The following is a 17,459-nucleotide window of genomic DNA, read 5'->3' as shown; positions in this document are numbered from 1 at the left end:
CCTATGTCCCAACCTCACTTATCTCTTGTTTGATAAAATCTATTTTCTGAACCAGAACTGCTCTAGTGCTGCCCAGACCACTGTCAGACTTCGTGAAGGTCCTCCTTGCATGCAGCTTTCTCCAAGGCCACCCTCCACACTGGCGCTCTCTGCCCATTCTCCATCATCATCCCTCGCTGTGTGCCACCTTCAGTAACACCGCACGGCTCACAGTGCTTTGAGCAAACCATGTGCCTTCCCTGCAGTGTCTTAGTTTTTTCTTTTTCTTTTCTTTTCTTTCTTTTTTTTTTTTTTAGGGTGGGTGTATCTTTTATACATACCTGGCCAGGTGGCTCACCCCTGAGCATCGTCTACGGTAGTTACGATGCCACGTCCAGCACGCCCCCACCCACCCAGCCCTCTCTGTGACCTGGACAGCCGTATGCATACCTGGCTCATTTCCCTTGCTGTGGTGAATTATGGCAGTTTCTTCACATTCCTGTCTCCCCAGTGGGGCAGCAAGGGGGTCTGGGGCAATGCCTTAATCATTTTCATCTCTCACGGCCTGAGTCCATGCTTGGCATATGGTAAACATCAATAAATAATCACTGAGTGAATAAATGAATGAATTCAGGGTATTTTCTGGGCCTAGTTCAACCCAGATGTACTATGGGGAAGAAGACACTGAGTTGGTCTCTTCTAGCATTTTCGGCTCGTCTCCTCCAGCTCTCCCATATCTATCCTACATTGCCAGCAACAGAGTGGTCATCCACTCTTGTATTTTCTCCCTCAGTAATCTCATCCACAATCTTGGCTTTGATTCCCACCTAGTCTCGGATGAGTCTCAAAGGTGCATCTCTAGCCAGACTTCTCCTCCGAGCTCCCACATCTGTTTAGCCAGCTGCCTGTTTGGAGTTCCCTCTGGCACCCACAAGCCAGCGCGCCTCACCCCGGAACTGCCCTCTTGCAGGCTCCCCACCTCGTAAACCATCCTACCACCTGCTCCTGGGAGCCAGTAGAAACAGGAGTCATTCTGAGCCCCTTTCTCCAAATCCCCGTCCACCATATCCCATCCGTCACCAACTCTGCAAGAATTCGCCCCTTATTTATTCATCCAACAGATATTTATTAGACACCACTTATGAGCTTGGCTCTCCTCTGGGCCTTGGGAATTCGGTGGTGAAGGAGACAAGAAAGCCCTCGGTCTCCTGGAGTTTACATGAGGGAGAAACAATCAACAGGCAGATCCGTAGCTAGGTAGTAATAAATACTATCAGTGTCATACGATATAGTGACGGGAAGGGAAGGGCGGTGTGTGGTAAAACTGCTCAGTGCCCACCCAATGTCCACTCTCCCTTCCTAATTTGAATTAAAAATCTGATTGTATTTGCGGCAACAGTGTGCCTGGCCATAAAACAGTGACAAGAGAAAACGTAGTCTTCATTTCCAGCACCCTTCACCACCAGCGTGGTCATGGCATGCAATTCTGACCAAAGAGACCCAAGAGTTGGTGAGTTGGGGTGTCTGAGGAATAAATGTCTGCTTTCCAGATGCAGGTACCTTCCCATTCCCTCTGCTGCTTCTGCCTTCCTTTCTGGAATGTGAACAAGAGGCTTACACTAGGGCACCCTTGGGTAGCCATGAGCAGCTGAGGGGATGAAAGTCTTTGCAGGGACTGCAGAGCAAAAGGCTGAAGCCCAGACACGTGCGCTGTGGGATCCTATCACCACCCCAGCCCTGGCTCTAGCTTCTAGCCTCATGAGAAAAACCTGGCCCAGCTCCACTCGGTTGAGTCTCTCTGTGACCTCTATGGCCTTGTATTACCTGCGGCCTAGAGCGCTCCCAGGTGGACGGGCAGAGAACCTTGCAGTATCCTGAGACCCATGTACAGGTCTCCCTCCCCACGCTACCAATAGACCATGGCAGTGGCCTCCTGTCTGCTGAGCCAGCGTCCACGCTGACCTTGTGCAATTTCTGGCCGACACCGCAGTCCGCATGCAGACCGGATCCCTCTCTGTGCTTTCTGGAGTTGTCACTACAAAGACAGAATGCCCCCAGTGTGGCCAGCAAGGCCCCGTAGGCCCAGCTACCCCCACCCTCACCTTGCCCTGGTCTCCAATCTCAGCTCCCAGCCTCCCCGGCTGCTTCCCAGGCCTCACACCTACTTGTTCTCTACTCTGGTTTCTCCTTCCCTCTCAACCAAGTCTGTCTCTCTCTGCTCCTTCCTTTAAGACTTAGCTTCACTGCCCGTTGCCTTGGCCAGATTAAGTCCCCCCCCATAGTCTCTGTACCAGGTCTCGCAACCCCCTGAGACAGAACCTTTGGACAGGGTGTTTGATGACTATTTGTTTGAATAACTGTTGAATCACTTGAAAAACGTGTGCTTGATCATTGTGAGACAGTAAAGACTGTTTTTGTTTCCTGCTGGAATCCCAGAACCTAGCACAATGTCCCATATCCGGATATTTGTGGTACAAATAGATGAACAAATACACCAATGCTTTAATTCTTCTCTGGAAGCTGTTCCCTTTGCCTTTCATTTCTATCTCCACCTGAGGATCTATGCCTCATCCTTTAAAATGTAGAGATTGAGTAGATGGTGTTTCAACAAATGAAATGAGTGCATCAGTGCAGAGGTCTGACGGTAAGCCCTCAGTAAGGGCCAGCCATCAGTGGTAGCCTTTGTCTTGGCTTTGAGTCCATTCTTTCTGGGCAGAATTAGGTCTTTCAGCTTTTGTGTTTCTCTGGGTCCCAGTCTCTACACCTATTTGTAGAATGTCTGCACATCAAGAAACGTTTACAGAAACACACCACCCCGCCATCCGCCACGCTGTGAATACCTCTAAGGAACGAATTCATCTATCTTTTGCTTGGTCCTACACCAGCATTTCCAACACATCAAACATGTTTTAAGGTCATTGGAATCGATGAATTTTACCTGATAGACGACTACAGCAAGGATGTGCCTTGTCCTCCCACAGCTGGTGAGTAGTGAGGAAGCCAGACTGAAACTCTGGAGTATTGATCCAGGTTCTGGTCCTTGTCTTTCCACATCGATGCCCCCAACATTCCGGTTTGTGTGGTGTACATAATTTTACGAAATATAATGACTAACGCATACAATTCTAGGGATTTACACAAAAATCTCTATCTTTGTAATATCTCCCAGAAGATAATGAATTCTCCTATCTCTCACTGAGCTCAATCCTTTGTAATTATATAGAGAATTAAATTACTGGTTTATCTGAAAACATACTTTTCCCCAATGGTATCCATTCTCTAATTAGTCACAATCCTTTTAAAATAATCCTGGCATGGCGTGCGTAGGACAAAAGTAGTTGTGAAATTCAAACATACCGTGGTTTCTCTAATTTCTATCGATTTGGTATGAGTACCTCTCACTCAACAGAAATCCATTTAACAGGATTCAGAGCAGGGGGAGTGGAGGGGTCAAGCCACCTGGTAGAACAGCCTTCCTTGGCCTGCGGGCGCCATGGAGAGTTGTGCTGCCATCTTGAGCCCACCTCCGTGTCCCTGCTGCCGGTGCCAGTTTGAACGGCTCACTCCTGTTTCCGAATGAGTTCTGACTAAACGCCATCAACCATATGACAGGGTCTAACAAATATCAGCACTCTGCCAGGTTCAATAAACACCCTTTTCAGGGTAATGGTCCTTAATGAGGACACCAGCCATCAGTTAGGTTGGGAACACACCGTAATTATTACTGGGCAAAGATGTCTGGAGAGAGACCTGCAAGTGTAAGGATTGGAACAACGTGGGGGAGGGGAGCTCGTAAAAAAAAAAATCACTCTAAACTTTGTGCTGGGGGGAGAAAAAAAATAAGTCAAGTTTTAGGGATTATTTCCAAATCAATGTCAACAATTTATCTGGGGATCTAGGGGTTAAATAGTCACTCATGTAATCCGTGCCAAATTTTATGTATCTATAATTAAGTCAATGAGAGAATCGGAAACTTGCTTGATGGAGCACTTGGCTAAATTGGATCTATTACATGGAGCAAGGAACATCCTTCCATCAAAATAATCCTTTAGGGTCTGCCATGAATGTCATGGATGTTTCCATCATAGCAGCTGAGACAGCCTTTGCCCCCAAGGAGCTCAATATATTATGGCTGTGTTTGTGTATAGCTCGTCTCCCCAATTATAAGACCGAAAGTATTAGACACCACCTTAAAGGTGCAGAAAAATGGTCCATCCGAGCTCAGAGGAGGGCAAGAGTGCTTTTGGATGGGAGGGGTTGGAATGGTTCCTTGGAAGAGGTCACATTTCAGCTCATTTATTCATTTAACGCTAATTTGTTGAGTGCACGCTCTGTTCCAGTTGGCCCTGGAGACTCAGGGGTGGCTGAGACAGGGCCCCATTCGGACAGTGACAAGGTGGAGTGTGGGAGACTTAATACATAGGTCCTGAAGGGCACTGAGGATTTTGACAGGTAAGCGAGGGTGGGGGAAGAGTGTTCTATAAATTGACACAGGCTGAGTGACTGCCACGAGAGCAGTACGGACGTTCAAGGGATTGTCAGTACCAAAAAAAGAACACAACTTTTATTGAGCACCTACTGTGTACCAAGCACTGCCTCAGATTCATATATTTTGTGTTATTAATGCTCCAAAAGCCTTCTGAGGTAGGGATTATTTTCAGCACAATTTTATAGAGGCACACACAGAAGTTTAGGGGATTTCACTTGTGCAAATTCAAGAGGCTGTTAAGGGGAGGGTGGGGAATTCATTTCCTGGTCTTTTTTTTTTTTTTTTTCTTCCTCTACCAATTGCCTAGAGTACAGAGTGTTCATAAGGCAGAAGGGCAGCTGGCCGAGGAGGCTATGTGCTGGGCCATGGAGGTCCCTGTCGCTCTGAGTTCAAGTCTAAACAGATGAGTGGAGTGTTCCGTGGAAAGACTAACCAGGCTGCATAAGTGATGGGGATGGATGAAGGGGCATTGGGAATGAGATGGATGAGGCCCTGGGCTAGGGGCTGCAGTTGGCTGGGGAAATTGGAAGGAAGGCATGGATTGGGGACGCAGGGAGGGCATTCAGAGGACATTATGCCTGGGATCTCGTTCTTTTCCAGGACAATGAAATGGAACCAAGGGAAATGTGTGCCCTCCCTCCCCCCTTGTCTTCAAACTGCTTGTTTCTAATTCAAGCCTGGATATAAACACAACATAGAGTGAAAACTAGAAAACAAAATCTGTGCCAATCACAATGGACTGGATGAATCCATTTTGGGGGTGGAGAGGTCAAAAGCGTACACCCTTTTTGAGGTCCTGCAAATTACAAATGCCCCACTGCTGTGGAAGCTCTCGGCGCCCTGCTAGGTGCCCACACAAGGGCGAGCCCAGAAGCTTCACACTTGAATCTCCCTCGGACAGCGGGCGCCTGTACCACGGCCAGACGGAGGCTGCCTCTGGTTGAGAGCGTGGGCCAGCCTTCCTCTGGAACCTGTTTCTAGAACTGCAAGTCTGTAACAGAATTCACTACGGTCCACTCCTGATCCTGTATTTGAATTATCCACAGGAAAATACCAGGCTGGCTTCCCTTCGACTCCTCGTGTGCTCCTGGGCCGCCTTCCAACACGGTGTACACTCAGGAGATGGCAACTGATTTTAATATTAATCAAAGCCAAGCATAATTAGGAAAATAAATCTGCTTCAAAAAATGTCGTGTAATATATTCCGAACTCCAGTGGAAAATACAGATGCGTCCTTGGGATATCAAGTGAAAAGGAAAGACAGCATTGTCACCTACAGAATCATAGCGCCGCGTAGACTGCGCACACCTGCCCTGAAGAAAGAGTCTTCGTCTGGGCATGAGCCCTAACTCAATACTCTGTGCAGACGTAAGTACAATAGTTTACTCCCGGTGTTTGTGTCCACACAGACATTTATAATCAACGTGGATGTTAAGAATAGAGTTTTACAAAAGCGAACAAGAACGCTGGCCATCAGTTACCGCAACCTTGACAACTGGAGCGACTACGTGGTAGAGAAGACAGTTGCAGCAGATGTCTCACGGTGACAGTTTTCTGTGCCAAACCGGCAATGGCCATCTAGTTAAAGGTAATGAAAGGAGAGTCCTCTTTCCATCCACATGCTAATTTGACATTGAAATCAGCGTGTTTCCTGGGAACGCGTGTCGATGCTCCTGCAAACACGGAACGTTGCCTTCTAAGAGAATCTGAGCCAGGTGCCTTAGTGAGAAATGGCTTCTTGACAGAATGTTCCAGCCAATCTCATCAATGACGCTATGATATCTTTAACACACCGATTTTTTCAAGGAAGCTGTTTCTTACTGAAGACGTACCGATTGTTAACTTTTCCTTGTACTTGGGATTCTGCAGATGATTTTAATTATGGTAACATCGGGAAATTAATTCTCTCCCGTCCCTGCGCCAGAATAACTCTCCTATTGGGTAGACCCTGCCACTTCCCTTAATGATTTTTGACGTCACCCTGATAATTATTATCTTTCCCGACATTAAAGAACAAAACCAGTTTCTGCAAAAAGCAAAGAGTGACACGATTGTAAACAGAGATAGTGCGTGCATTATTGTGCTCGAAACTGCTAGAGGAGTCAGATCAAGAAGGAAAATGTTTGAGTCATTTGTGGAGGAAAAAAGGTTTAATTATCAAGATTTCTAAAAGAGATGATGATGTGCTCAGTATGGCACCTAAAAGACGGAGATTGATTTCTTTCTGAAGCAGATATCCAGAACTAAACATCAGGAGCAATTAAAAATGGTGGTCTTTTGTAAATTACTCCCAGAAGAAATCTTGGAAATCTTTCATTTTAGTCATTTCGGTCCAGTGAACCATAAAGCCATTATGAAGGAACAAAAATACTAGGGAGAAAATTGAAATACAACAGTAATTAACAATATGAATATATCAAAATAAAAATGAATTGGAAAGATAATGGTCATCACATATGCAACATAAAATGAAAACATTAAAATCTTCCCCAAATCAAATCTAAAGCTAAAAGACACTCAAGGCAAACATAGATCAAACCGGGCGCTGTTTTCCAAGATTGAAACTGAAGGACTATTTATAGCATCTCTCAAAATGCACAATGAAGGTGTCTTCAAAGGTTTGTTTTCCTTATTTTCCAAATCGACTCCTAGTTTTCCTAGAGCCTTCTAACGCGCGCCGTGTGGTTCGTTTTCTATTTACTTTAGAATCATAGTTAATAACCCCCATCTTAGATTTTCACTTTTACTTCCATATGCTAAATGCCAACAAAGAATAATAGAGGAAAAGCATGGGGAATGTGCTGCTATCACAAACACAGATTTCCCTGTGGGTTCTCTAATACTTTACAGACAAATGTTAAAGATTTATTGCACATGAACATCAAACATGGTTTTACTACAGTTCTCATTTGGATCAAATTGACACATTTTACATTCATTTTAGCCTAATGAGATTCTTTCACTACACATTATATTCTGAGTGACCCCGTACATTAAATTTGTGGCATGGAACAAACCCATTGATATAACAAAGCCCCATTCTTACTGGTTTCTTAATTTACAAAAGAGAGAAAACAGTTTAGCAAAATCATAAATCTTGAACAAATGAATGTATTAATCGGCACTCAACAGAGAATACAAATACTATGTAGATAGGTTGTGTTATGCATGAGGTTCATTTGCAGCCTTGATAGCTAAACTCTTCTAGACTTGGATTATAATCTGAATATTCAACAGTTCGGGCATATTTCATAATTTAAATCGAGGGACTTAGTAAAGACAAGTTACAATCTTAACAAGGTTGGGAAATTAGATTTGCAATTCATTTTTAAATCATCGCTAACGGGCTGCTGTGATTCAATATTTACCTTGGTGCACAATTACTTATTTTTTAAAAAATCAGCGCTCTGAAATAGTCCCGGGTCCTCATCCTGACGGTAAGGACTTCGAGGGAAGTGTGCGCAGCGGTGGCAGCGGCGGCGGCGGCGGTGGCAGTTGTAGTGCATTTCCTCCGAGAGGGAGGAGGTGACCTTGAAAAGAGGTGAAAGGAAACTAGAAAATGTTAATTAAAATTATTAGCGCTGTTTGAGGTGCTTATCTTGTTTACTGCGAAGGTGTTGTTCCCTTCTGCGTAATTAGGGGTAATTTTACTTACTTTCAAGTCTGTAATTTTAAATATCACAAAGTTTTATCTTCCGGCGTGAAGTAATTCATTATTGGTTTGTATGTAACTGCTTGATGTTTTAATCAATATATGCAACTTCCAACAAGTCGGTGATAATTTATCTAGAGGTTTCAGATACCTTTTGGAGTGGCAGATTGCACATGGCACACCAATGGAAGTCTTTTTGTTGTTGTTAGAATTTCAACGGCGTTCTTAGGTTTTTGATGTGGGGAGGGATTTTTACTTGATCTGTCTTTTTGTATTTCTTTAAATCCAAGCTTTTACAGGCCAGTAAGATTGGCAAAATGAACTTCTCTGAATCTGCTCTATCTGGAAACAAAAACCCTCCTGTCACTTAATCCAAGAAACACACACACACACACACACACAATATTTCTACACCCTATAAGAAATAAACATCGTACAAGTTACTGATGTATTTTAATCCAGGTGGTCTATCTAGCTGTTGTTTCCAATGTGCAGATGCAGCCAAATTTCGTATTAAAATTAATTATTGAAGGTCTCAATGTTCAGGAAGTGCCCAGATGACATGACATAATGGAGACTTTTATGCATAATTATGATACTTGAGGAATAAATCTTTCTGAATTTTTCTGCAAAATCTTCCATTTTTGAGAAGTTTTTTTTTTATCATTGGAAAGTAGAGAAATGTCTATGCTTGATTTTGTTTTTCATTTATAGTAAATTGTGATTTTTTTTTCCCTCTTAGGTGAGCTGACAAAATGAAGGTTACTAATTTTGTGAAATAGAGATTTGGTTAAGACATAATATTTCAACACAACTTCCATTAAATTGGGAATAAGAAAGTGTTCGGTATTAATATCAAAGGGCACCTTCAATTGATGATTATTTTTTAGCTCAGTGGTCTGCCTGAAGAGTTGAATGGAAACCATCCTTAGAGATACCAAGTGGCGTTTCAAAGATGTGTAATAACCTGTGTTCCTGAGAATGTCATTCCACTTCTTTGTAGAAGAGCATGATAGTGAAATTCAAGATAGAATATTCTAGAACAGGTTACAGTATAACATTCACCATTTCTACAGGGAATCAAGCGATTACTTCTCCAGGATAAACAAGAACCAAAACGAGTTCATGCCCTCGACCGGAGCCTGGTTTTTGGGATGATTCCCCAAGGATGCTGAATTGGTTCCCCTGTGGCTCAACAGAGTTAACGACCCTCTGAGAGAACTTCCTGAACTTCACAAAAACACTGTCCTAGATTAAGATCCTCCACACGGTGTTCCCATCCCACTTGCTCAGTAATTAGCAGGCTCTGAACAACCCCATCAGCACTACTGGAGGAGCCTTTTGCAAAGTGCTAAGGAAGCAACCCCAGTTATTTAACTAAGGGTAGGCAAGAAGCCTAGCAGTGGGGACAGGGAGGCTCCATGTGTCTCCAGGAGGGGCCTTTGCTCTGCCTTCCTGAGCTCTCCCTCCTCCCAGTTGGCCTCCTCGAAGCTGCTGTTCCTGAGTGTCTCTCATGCTCAGCCACAGTGGCTTCCTGCCTGGACCCCAGCTGCTGTCACCCTGCCCCTACTGTCCACCTCCCCAGTGGCGGCAGAGATCCAGGCCTTGCCATGTCAGTGCTTAAAGCAAGCCATGGCCCATCCTACCTGGAGTAAAATCAAACACCCACCAGCCCACCCTTCCCATCTTGCACTCCTGACAGCCCCTTCTTACTTGTCTTCTTCTTATTCTTCAAAAAGTCAAGCTGTCCCTACTGCCCCTGTCCCCTGTCCCACAGAGCACCAGACTATTGCTAGACATCCAGGCCCAAAGAGGGGGTCCTCGCACAATCTGAGCAGTGCCCCGGCAACTGGCCTACAGCTTATTCCTGGCTTCGTGGCCATCTCCACACTCAGGTCCCAGGGACACTTTGTTGATGCACTTCCTCAGTCACTGTGTGCTTCCGGGCTTTCCCCACCCACCCAACGCTCCCTGAGGAAGCCTGGCCTTTCATGTTCTCCACTCCATCCCTGATACCTGAAAAGGCATATAGGAAGGAAGAACTGAATGCTTGCAGGACGTGATGTCACGGTTCGTCATAGGTGAGGCATTTTCACACGCCTCCCAGCCTGGGCGGTGGAGCTGGAGTCCTGGCCAGCTCAGGCTTCACCTTTTGAAGAAATCACCTTCCATCCCACTTCCCAAGTCCATTCCCCGATCTGCCTGTGAGGGCCCTCAAGACCAATGCCATCTCCCCCTCAGCATTCCTCAGTAGTCTCACCCGAAGACATTGGGGGCACCATTGCCAAACCTCAGCATCTCGGTTCCCTGCATCTGAAATGGCCACGTTGCATAGGGCCAGCACTCGGCCTACTGCTGGGCGAGCCCTCTGTGGGACTCCTTCCACAGTAAGAATCAGGGTGTGCTACACAGAACCCAGGCCGACAGCTCTCTGTGGGGTAGATGAGGGCAACACTAGGGGAAGGGCTCTGAATGATTTTTGCAGGAGTGGGAAAAGCTTGCTTGGTGCCATCGATGAGGTGGTTGTCCTGTCTTCACAGACTGGTGGTTGCCAAGGCTCAGTCCCAGCCCTGACCCAGGCTGTGCTCTAGGCCCAGTGAGCTCATGCCAACCACCATGTCTTCCTGCAGACTTGTCCGTTGACCACGTAACTCCAGCTGCAGCTCTGTGGGATGTTGCAGCTCCTTCTCCAACATGAGGAGCCACCTCTCACTCGCCTCTGAATGAATGCTGCGCTGCTGTGCCAGGGGGAGTCAGGTTCTAATTCCAGCTACCCTTTCTGGCTACGGTTAGCCCCCTCCCCCTACCAAATGTTGTCCTTGGGAAAATGTTCACTGTAAGGGAACTTTTGAAAAACCAATGATTGCGTTTGGTGAGTAAAGTGACCACTTGGAGAATAGGAATTCTGAAGTTCTGAAGTTCTGAATAGGAATTCTGACTCCAGCTTCCATGAGTCACAATCATATTGAGAATAACTCTGAGAAGGATGGGAGCAATCATCGTCGCAAGAGCCCTGAGAACTTACCTCTGTTTCATAGACAAGCACTCGGGCTTCGGGAGGTCAAGGAACTCGGTCACGGCCACATGCTGGGAGGGTCCGAGCTGGGACCCGAAGCCACATCTGTGTGACTCCTTCTTCCCGCCCTTCCGCCGAGCACCATCTTGTCAGCCGTCTTGTCATTTTAAGGCACATCAGGCAATATTGAAGGAAATGTTCTTTTTTTCAAAACCACTGAGGTTCTGGGAGCACTTTTTCTTTTTCTAGTTTTCTAAACCTTCTGTAGATTGAACACTTGTTAAGGTGATGGCAGTGGATCGGACACAAGAAAGGCCTGGTTAGCTTAAAACCAAGTTAATTTTTGAATCCGCGGTATGTTTGCTCAAAGCCAAAGGCCAAGGGGATTTATAGGGTTGTTGGAAGTATTTTCCCTGAGGACTTAAAAAATATTCTGCAAGAGCTGGTTTTTAATAAACTCTGAGATTGATTTGCTTCCAACGTGCCCCCTGTTTATCTTATTGGTTCACTGCTAATGGTCCCACAGGACTCGAGGAAGGTTGGAGAAGAGTGGGTGGTGGAGGAGACAGAGGGGAGTTTCAGAGGAAGACAGCCACGACCCGGGCCTCATGCCATGAAGACCATTTGGAGGAGTAATACTTTCTGACCCAGCTTTGATCAACTTCCCCTTCCCTCGCCCCCACCCTTGCGGCTGCCGCCAATCGCCACCACTATATTCTTCAAGAACTGAACAGAAGCATCTTTTTCCGCCAAGAAAACTGGCTTTCTGCTTGTACCCAGTGGTGAACTCTGTCAGCGGGAAATTTCAAGAGTGATGGTGGCCTTCTAGATGACCGCCTTCCATCCAGGGGCCATCACTCAGTGGATGGCTCAGAGGCATCTTTGTGTGCAAAGAACAAGGCCCTTGGAAGGAGATGAGAAAGAATTGTGAACATTTAGCTGGAAAGGAGCCTTGGCATTAGCCATGGACAGCCTTCTTGCTCTTCAGATGGAAACCAGAGTAGGGACTTATCCAGGGTCATAGGCCAAGATTCTGTTCCCTTTACAAATAGACACTGATTCTATTCCTAGGGCGTCTTATCCCCACCCCTCCCAGTTTTGAACACCCTATGTTCCAGTGGTGCCCTGCACGTAGGCCAGCCTGGCTTCTCCATGGAGCACTGGGTTCTTAGATCTCCCTGCCAGCCCAGTCTGTCCCCAGGAGAAGTCTTGACTCTCATTTCCCTCCCGACAAAACATTTCTCCTCTCTCACTCTCCCCCACTTAGTATATGAACCACCTTTATTCTGTTGTGCAGGCCTAAAACTCAGAAGGCTTCTTGGTTTTGTGGCTACAGTCCTATTGTAAGAGCTGGTCCCACACCACCTCTGCACACATTGTGATCTGTGTCACCATCAGCCTGATTCACACCACCCCATTCTCTCCAGGACTTCCAGAGGAGCCTCTGGGACATTCTCTCCTTCCCTTCTTTCCCCCCGACTATCCACCTTGCATACATCCTGCATTTCAGAATGACCTTTCCCAGCATTATGCATATCACAGAAGCTCCTGCCTTGCACCCCCCCTGGACCCCCTATGGCTTCCCAATGAAGTTGGGTAGTACTGTTAGCATCATGGACTCCTACCCAATCCCCCCGACTTCCTCTGGGGCACACCGCAGGGTGGATCATGCTCCAGCTCAATGACCTCATCTTCATCCTTCACACATACCAAGTATGTTTTGTTTATTATTATTTTTTAAATCAACTCGAAGCATTCATTGTCATTTCTTGTGTGTTTCTTTTCATCATAGAATTCCTCTCTAGACCTCATCAGGGCTGGTCCTCTTCACATTTGTGGCGTCTCAGACCTAGGGCACCTCCTCAGAGGGGACCTCCCTGACCGTAGTCTCTAAAAGCATGCCCTTAGCCATGTGCCCTCTGCTTTTCTTCTTATCAAGATCTTTACAGAAACCAATGCACCTGGCTGTTAGTGCCATCAACTTACAAGAGGTCAAGGATCTTGATTCCTTCACTGTACTATTAGCAGCCTGGCCCAGGGCCAGATTCAACAAATGGGTGTGAAATCAATATTAAAAACAATAAGACACTGAACAATGAGGCTGTACTTAATGCCATGGAATTGTATCCTTAGAAATGGTTAAAGTGCTAAATTTTATGCGATGTAGATCTTACTACACAGTTTAAAAAAACAAAACACAACAAAAGCAAAAACAGAATCAATTTGATTCATTCCTGGTGGTCTGCCCCGGAAAGGCTGGGAAAGTCAGCAGTCAGAGGGAGAAGCGGAGCCATGGAGGGGGCCCGGTCCACACAATGGTCGAATTTGACACAAAGAACTTTAGCATCTGTTGCTAAGGAGATGGTGAACTCACAGCTGTGCTGTATCTGAAACAATAAAATATTTCCAACAGAAAAAGGCGCCCAGACAGTAAAACATTGTGTGTATTATATGTACACATATTCCAGGGAGTCATTCACACTGACATTTCAGACCATTTCAATCCCACTGAAGAATTTATAGTTGGTTTGCACAGAAATGACCAAGACAACAGGCGTAACGATAAGCTGCACATTTGGGCGGCCGTGCAGACGCGCTCTCTGCACATTACCTCGTCTTCGTCTGCATCTTAGAGCTAGAGAGGGAGGACGGAAATGTCCTGGTCGGGGACACACAGCCTGCCGCTGAGGCTGAGGGCTGGGAGGGTGGGGCTGATACCCCATCTGCTCCTCTGATACCCCGGTGTCGCTCTGCCCCCAAGTTCCCAGAGGTATCTTTGAACTGGCAGCAACTGAGAGCTTTTATGTTACTCTAACTTCGTTTTTCACATACTTAAAAATTTTCAGGAGTTGGGGCGCTTGGGTGGCTCCATCTGTTTAGCGACCCGCTCTTGAGTTCAGCTCAGGTCATGGTCACAGGGTCCTGGGATCGAGCCCCACACTGGAGTCTGCTTCTCCCTCTCCTCCCTGATCCTCTCTCTTTCTGTCTTTAAAATAAATAAAATCTAAAAAAAGAAAATCAGGAGTTGTACACATTGCATTTTCCAGGGAGCTCTGCACGGTCCCAGGGGGCCTGAGATTAGAACCAGCAGTTGGTCCTCCTCCTAAGAAGCAAAGCAGAGGCTTTCTGAAGGAAAACGTTCACAGCAGCGTTCCCCTTTAGGAACCCCGGAACGCAGCCCTAATGCAGCAGACTGCAGGTAAACAGTTCAGGTGATAGAGGAACCTGGGAGCTCCAGGGTTTCACGAGCAGTGCGCTGCTGCACCCTGACCCTCCAGCCACGGCCCTGGGCCTTCAGAGACCCAGAGCTCCCTGCAGTTGGAGCTTCCTGTCACATAAGATTCTTTGCAAATTAGATGAAAATTGGGACATCTCTTTAGATGTCTGGTGGAAATGTCTCAGGAATACACCGCCGTTCAGTCACGTTTGAGCTCCGACTATTGTTGTGCTTGGCCCCCGATACGCCTGAAAATGGTGCGTGTTTCCAGAAGCTGTTGAAAACCTCTAAGAAAATTAAGAAGTCGACTTTGATGTTTATGCAGAAATCACAGCTCAGCCTGCACGGAGGAGGCCCAAGAATTGTCTTTTTGTCTTTCCTTTAAGTCGGCTTCTGAAGTAATTGCTTACATTTTTGTGATAGCGTTACTTTTCTTTTTTCTTGTCCTCGTAACAAATTTCAGTTCTAAGGTGGGGACCGAGGGCTCCGACATGTCCCGCAGGGTCTCTGTCTCCGAGCCGAGCCGACTGAGCCAGGCACAGCTGGGTGGTTTTTCCTCCCCCGGCTCGGGAAATCCTAGTGGAAATGCCAAGACTTGTGTAGGCAAATGCAAACCAAGGAGTCTGATTGTTTTCATTTAGCTTCCTACCCGGGGTGCGCTCTCGATCCCCCCCTGCTCCCGGCAGAAAGACCTTGCTGATGAAGGGGCTTCTCGTGTAGGAAGAGGAGCTCGCTGCCCCAGGGAAGGCAAGGGTTAAGAGCAAGGGGCAGCCGCGCTCATTTATGGCATATTTTCATGGGCTGAAACCGCCTCACACGATCTGTGACATTTGGCCACAATGGAGGGAATTTGGAGAGCGAGTGAGGTCAGGTGGGCGTCTTGGGAGAAAAACACAGAGAAATACTATAAAATATGTGCACTTAAGCGGAAAAATCAGCATCTGCCAGCTTTTTGTTTTCTTTCTTGTTTTTTGGATTCACAGGAAATCGTGTCTGTGCACACGTGTGTGTGCGTGTGTGACTCCAGGTCTGGAAATGGGAGAGGAGACAGAAAAGGAGCAGGACCTCTCGGAAGGGGAGTTGAGGGAGCGGACTAGGAAAGCAGGCCCTCCCTCGAATGTGCAAACGCAGACGACACAAGCTGTGACCCCAAGGCTGCAAGTTTTTACCTTTTAGGTTTTCTCCCTTCAGGTTTGCCTCGTGGAAGAGAAGGGCAGCCCCGGCTGGGCAGATGCATCGGGGGCGTGCTGAGGTCCCAGGACACAAGCCCTAGAGTCAAGCTGGGCTCCCCAGCAGGTGGGTGTGGAAGGTACAGGTCGGCAGGGGGTGGGGGTCCCTCGGAAACCCCTTCCCCTTCAGGGATCCTGTGCATGGAGAGTGCGAAGGCACACAGCCCCCAGCATGGGCGTCCCTTCCTTGTCTTTTGCTCTTTGTTTTCTTAAGAACATCTCGATATTTGAGTCCAGCGTGTAGCGTGACCACCGCGGCATCTGGCCCGCTGGGAGACCCGCTGCTGCCCCCTCCGCCTGGAGGGTTCCCCGGGAGCCCGTGCAGTGATGCAAATGGGGGGCACGTTTATCAGAGAGCAACCTCTCTAGAAGGATGGAGAAGAAGCGGGTCTGGAAAGGAGGCAAAGTGAATGCAGCGGAGGCAGGACGGGGCTTCAGCCCGCCCCCGGGGAGCTCTGAGTGTGGGGCCCGACAGTGTGGGGTCCAGCGCAGGCTGGACCATCATGGCCAGGCCTTGAACCCCACCAGGATCAGCAGCCTCCGCCACCGTAGCTGTCCCAGGGCCGCAACACGTATGCGCTGTCACTTCCTCGACAGCCCGACCTGGAGCCCCGTGTCCTCAGCCCGCAAATCCGCCGGCCTCGGGGCTGGCCCGCCCGTGAGCCCCAGATATCAGGATGGGCTCGAGGCCCAGGCCCTGAGCGCTTCTCAGACCAGCTGGGCCCTTGTTGTTTTACCGTCACAATCGGGCAAAGGAGCACTGAGGGGGGCCACATGGACCTGTGGGGGCCCCCTTAGACTGACATCCTCCTGGAGACCCGGGTCAGCTCTCCTGCCAAGGTGATGACCCTCTCCCTGCCTGCAGACCTCTGAGCATCAGGAGCCTGAGGTCCCCAGGTGGCAGCCACAGCTGAGAGATCCTGGGGCCTTCCTGTGTCTCGCTGGGAACGTACGCCTCCCTTGGAGACCAAGACTCTAACACCATGGGACACAGGGGTGCGGGGACTGGACACAGAGCGTCCTCGGGGGTCACTGGGAGTCTTGGCAGTGGGGCCACTCCCCCTCGCACTCCCTGCTTCCTGACCCGTGAATTCTTCCCATGGGGGACCCAGCTTCTGGGAACACAGGCCCATCCTCATGGAGCATCATCTCCGGTGAGGCTCAGGGCTTCCTCCGGGCTGGGTGCTTCGGGGTGGTGCTGCGGCTGAGCTCGTGGGGCTGCCCTTCACCTTCACAGTTCCTTTGCTGTGTGGCTGGTCCCTTGAGATATTAGGTGGGATCCATTTAGTGGATCCCACTCTTGTGATACTTGGTGGTGGTGCTGCCTGAGGCCCTGTGGGGGGAAAGGGAAACCCATACCCCGAGAGTTGAGTCCTGCTCCTCTCAGAATAAATACATCTGGCCTTTCTGCATGAAAGCGACCCAATGAAGCCAACTTGTCACCAAGGAATGTGATGGTCTCCTTCTTGAGGAACAATGCCTTATCCAGGGGCTGAGGCTGGACATCCAGGTGCGGCAGTAGTTCGATCACCCTGGAGAAAAAGTGTGCATGCTCTGGGCTCACGTGGCTTCCCTCCCTCCCTCCCTCCCTCCCTCCCTCTGTGGCCACTTCATTCATGGGCGGCCTGTGGCAGCTCTGGTGTGGCTGCGGTCAACTGGCCAGGCCATCTGTGCGCCTTGAGTCTAGTGCTTCTGGGACAGTCGGTCCTTTCCCGATGACATCGGCACAGGATATGCAGGGCTTCACACCCGTCCCCACACCCATACACCCGCAGGTCTGCACCTCACTCCTCTTGGTCCCCGTTCTGACCTCTTTTCTAGCTTCGGGCCAGGTCTCCTCCAACACAAAGTAGATGACCAGGTGCAAGGCCTGCGCT

At 48.1% G+C, this 17,459-nt stretch overlaps 1 long non-coding RNA gene and 1 other non-coding gene across 4 annotated transcripts; one reads left to right on the top strand and one right to left on the bottom strand.

Moving 5' to 3' along the window:
- Positions 1 to 5,829: 5,829 nt before the first annotated feature.
- On the bottom strand, positions 5,830 to 11,036 carry LOC111093042. Of its 3 annotated transcripts, XR_005380766.1 has the most exons (4): positions 10,137 to 11,036; positions 8,124 to 8,462; positions 7,837 to 7,998; positions 5,832 to 6,838 (listed from the first exon to the last, which is right to left on the bottom strand). It is a non-coding gene; the product is annotated as an uncharacterized LOC111093042 (long non-coding RNA). The 3 variants fall into 3 exon arrangements; XR_005380765.1 differs by having other exon boundaries at positions 5,830 to 6,838; positions 7,837 to 8,020; positions 8,124 to 11,036; XR_005380764.1 differs by having other exon boundaries at positions 5,830 to 6,838; positions 8,124 to 11,036.
- Positions 11,037 to 16,804: 5,768 nt separating this feature from the next.
- MIR8817 (microRNA mir-8817) lies at positions 16,805 to 16,932 on the top strand. The gene is given in 1 exon segment (NR_128758.1): positions 16,805 to 16,932. It is a non-coding gene; the product is annotated as a microRNA mir-8817 (primary transcript).
- The last annotated feature ends 527 nt before the right edge of the window (positions 16,933 to 17,459 follow it).

The sequence above is a fragment of the Canis lupus genome, chromosome 28 (assembly GCF_011100685.1).
Source record: "Canis lupus familiaris isolate Mischka breed German Shepherd chromosome 28, alternate assembly UU_Cfam_GSD_1.0, whole genome shotgun sequence".
Taxonomy (NCBI): domain Eukaryota; kingdom Metazoa; phylum Chordata; class Mammalia; order Carnivora; family Canidae; genus Canis; species Canis lupus.
This window is presented reverse-complemented; position numbering and strand designations above follow the sequence as displayed.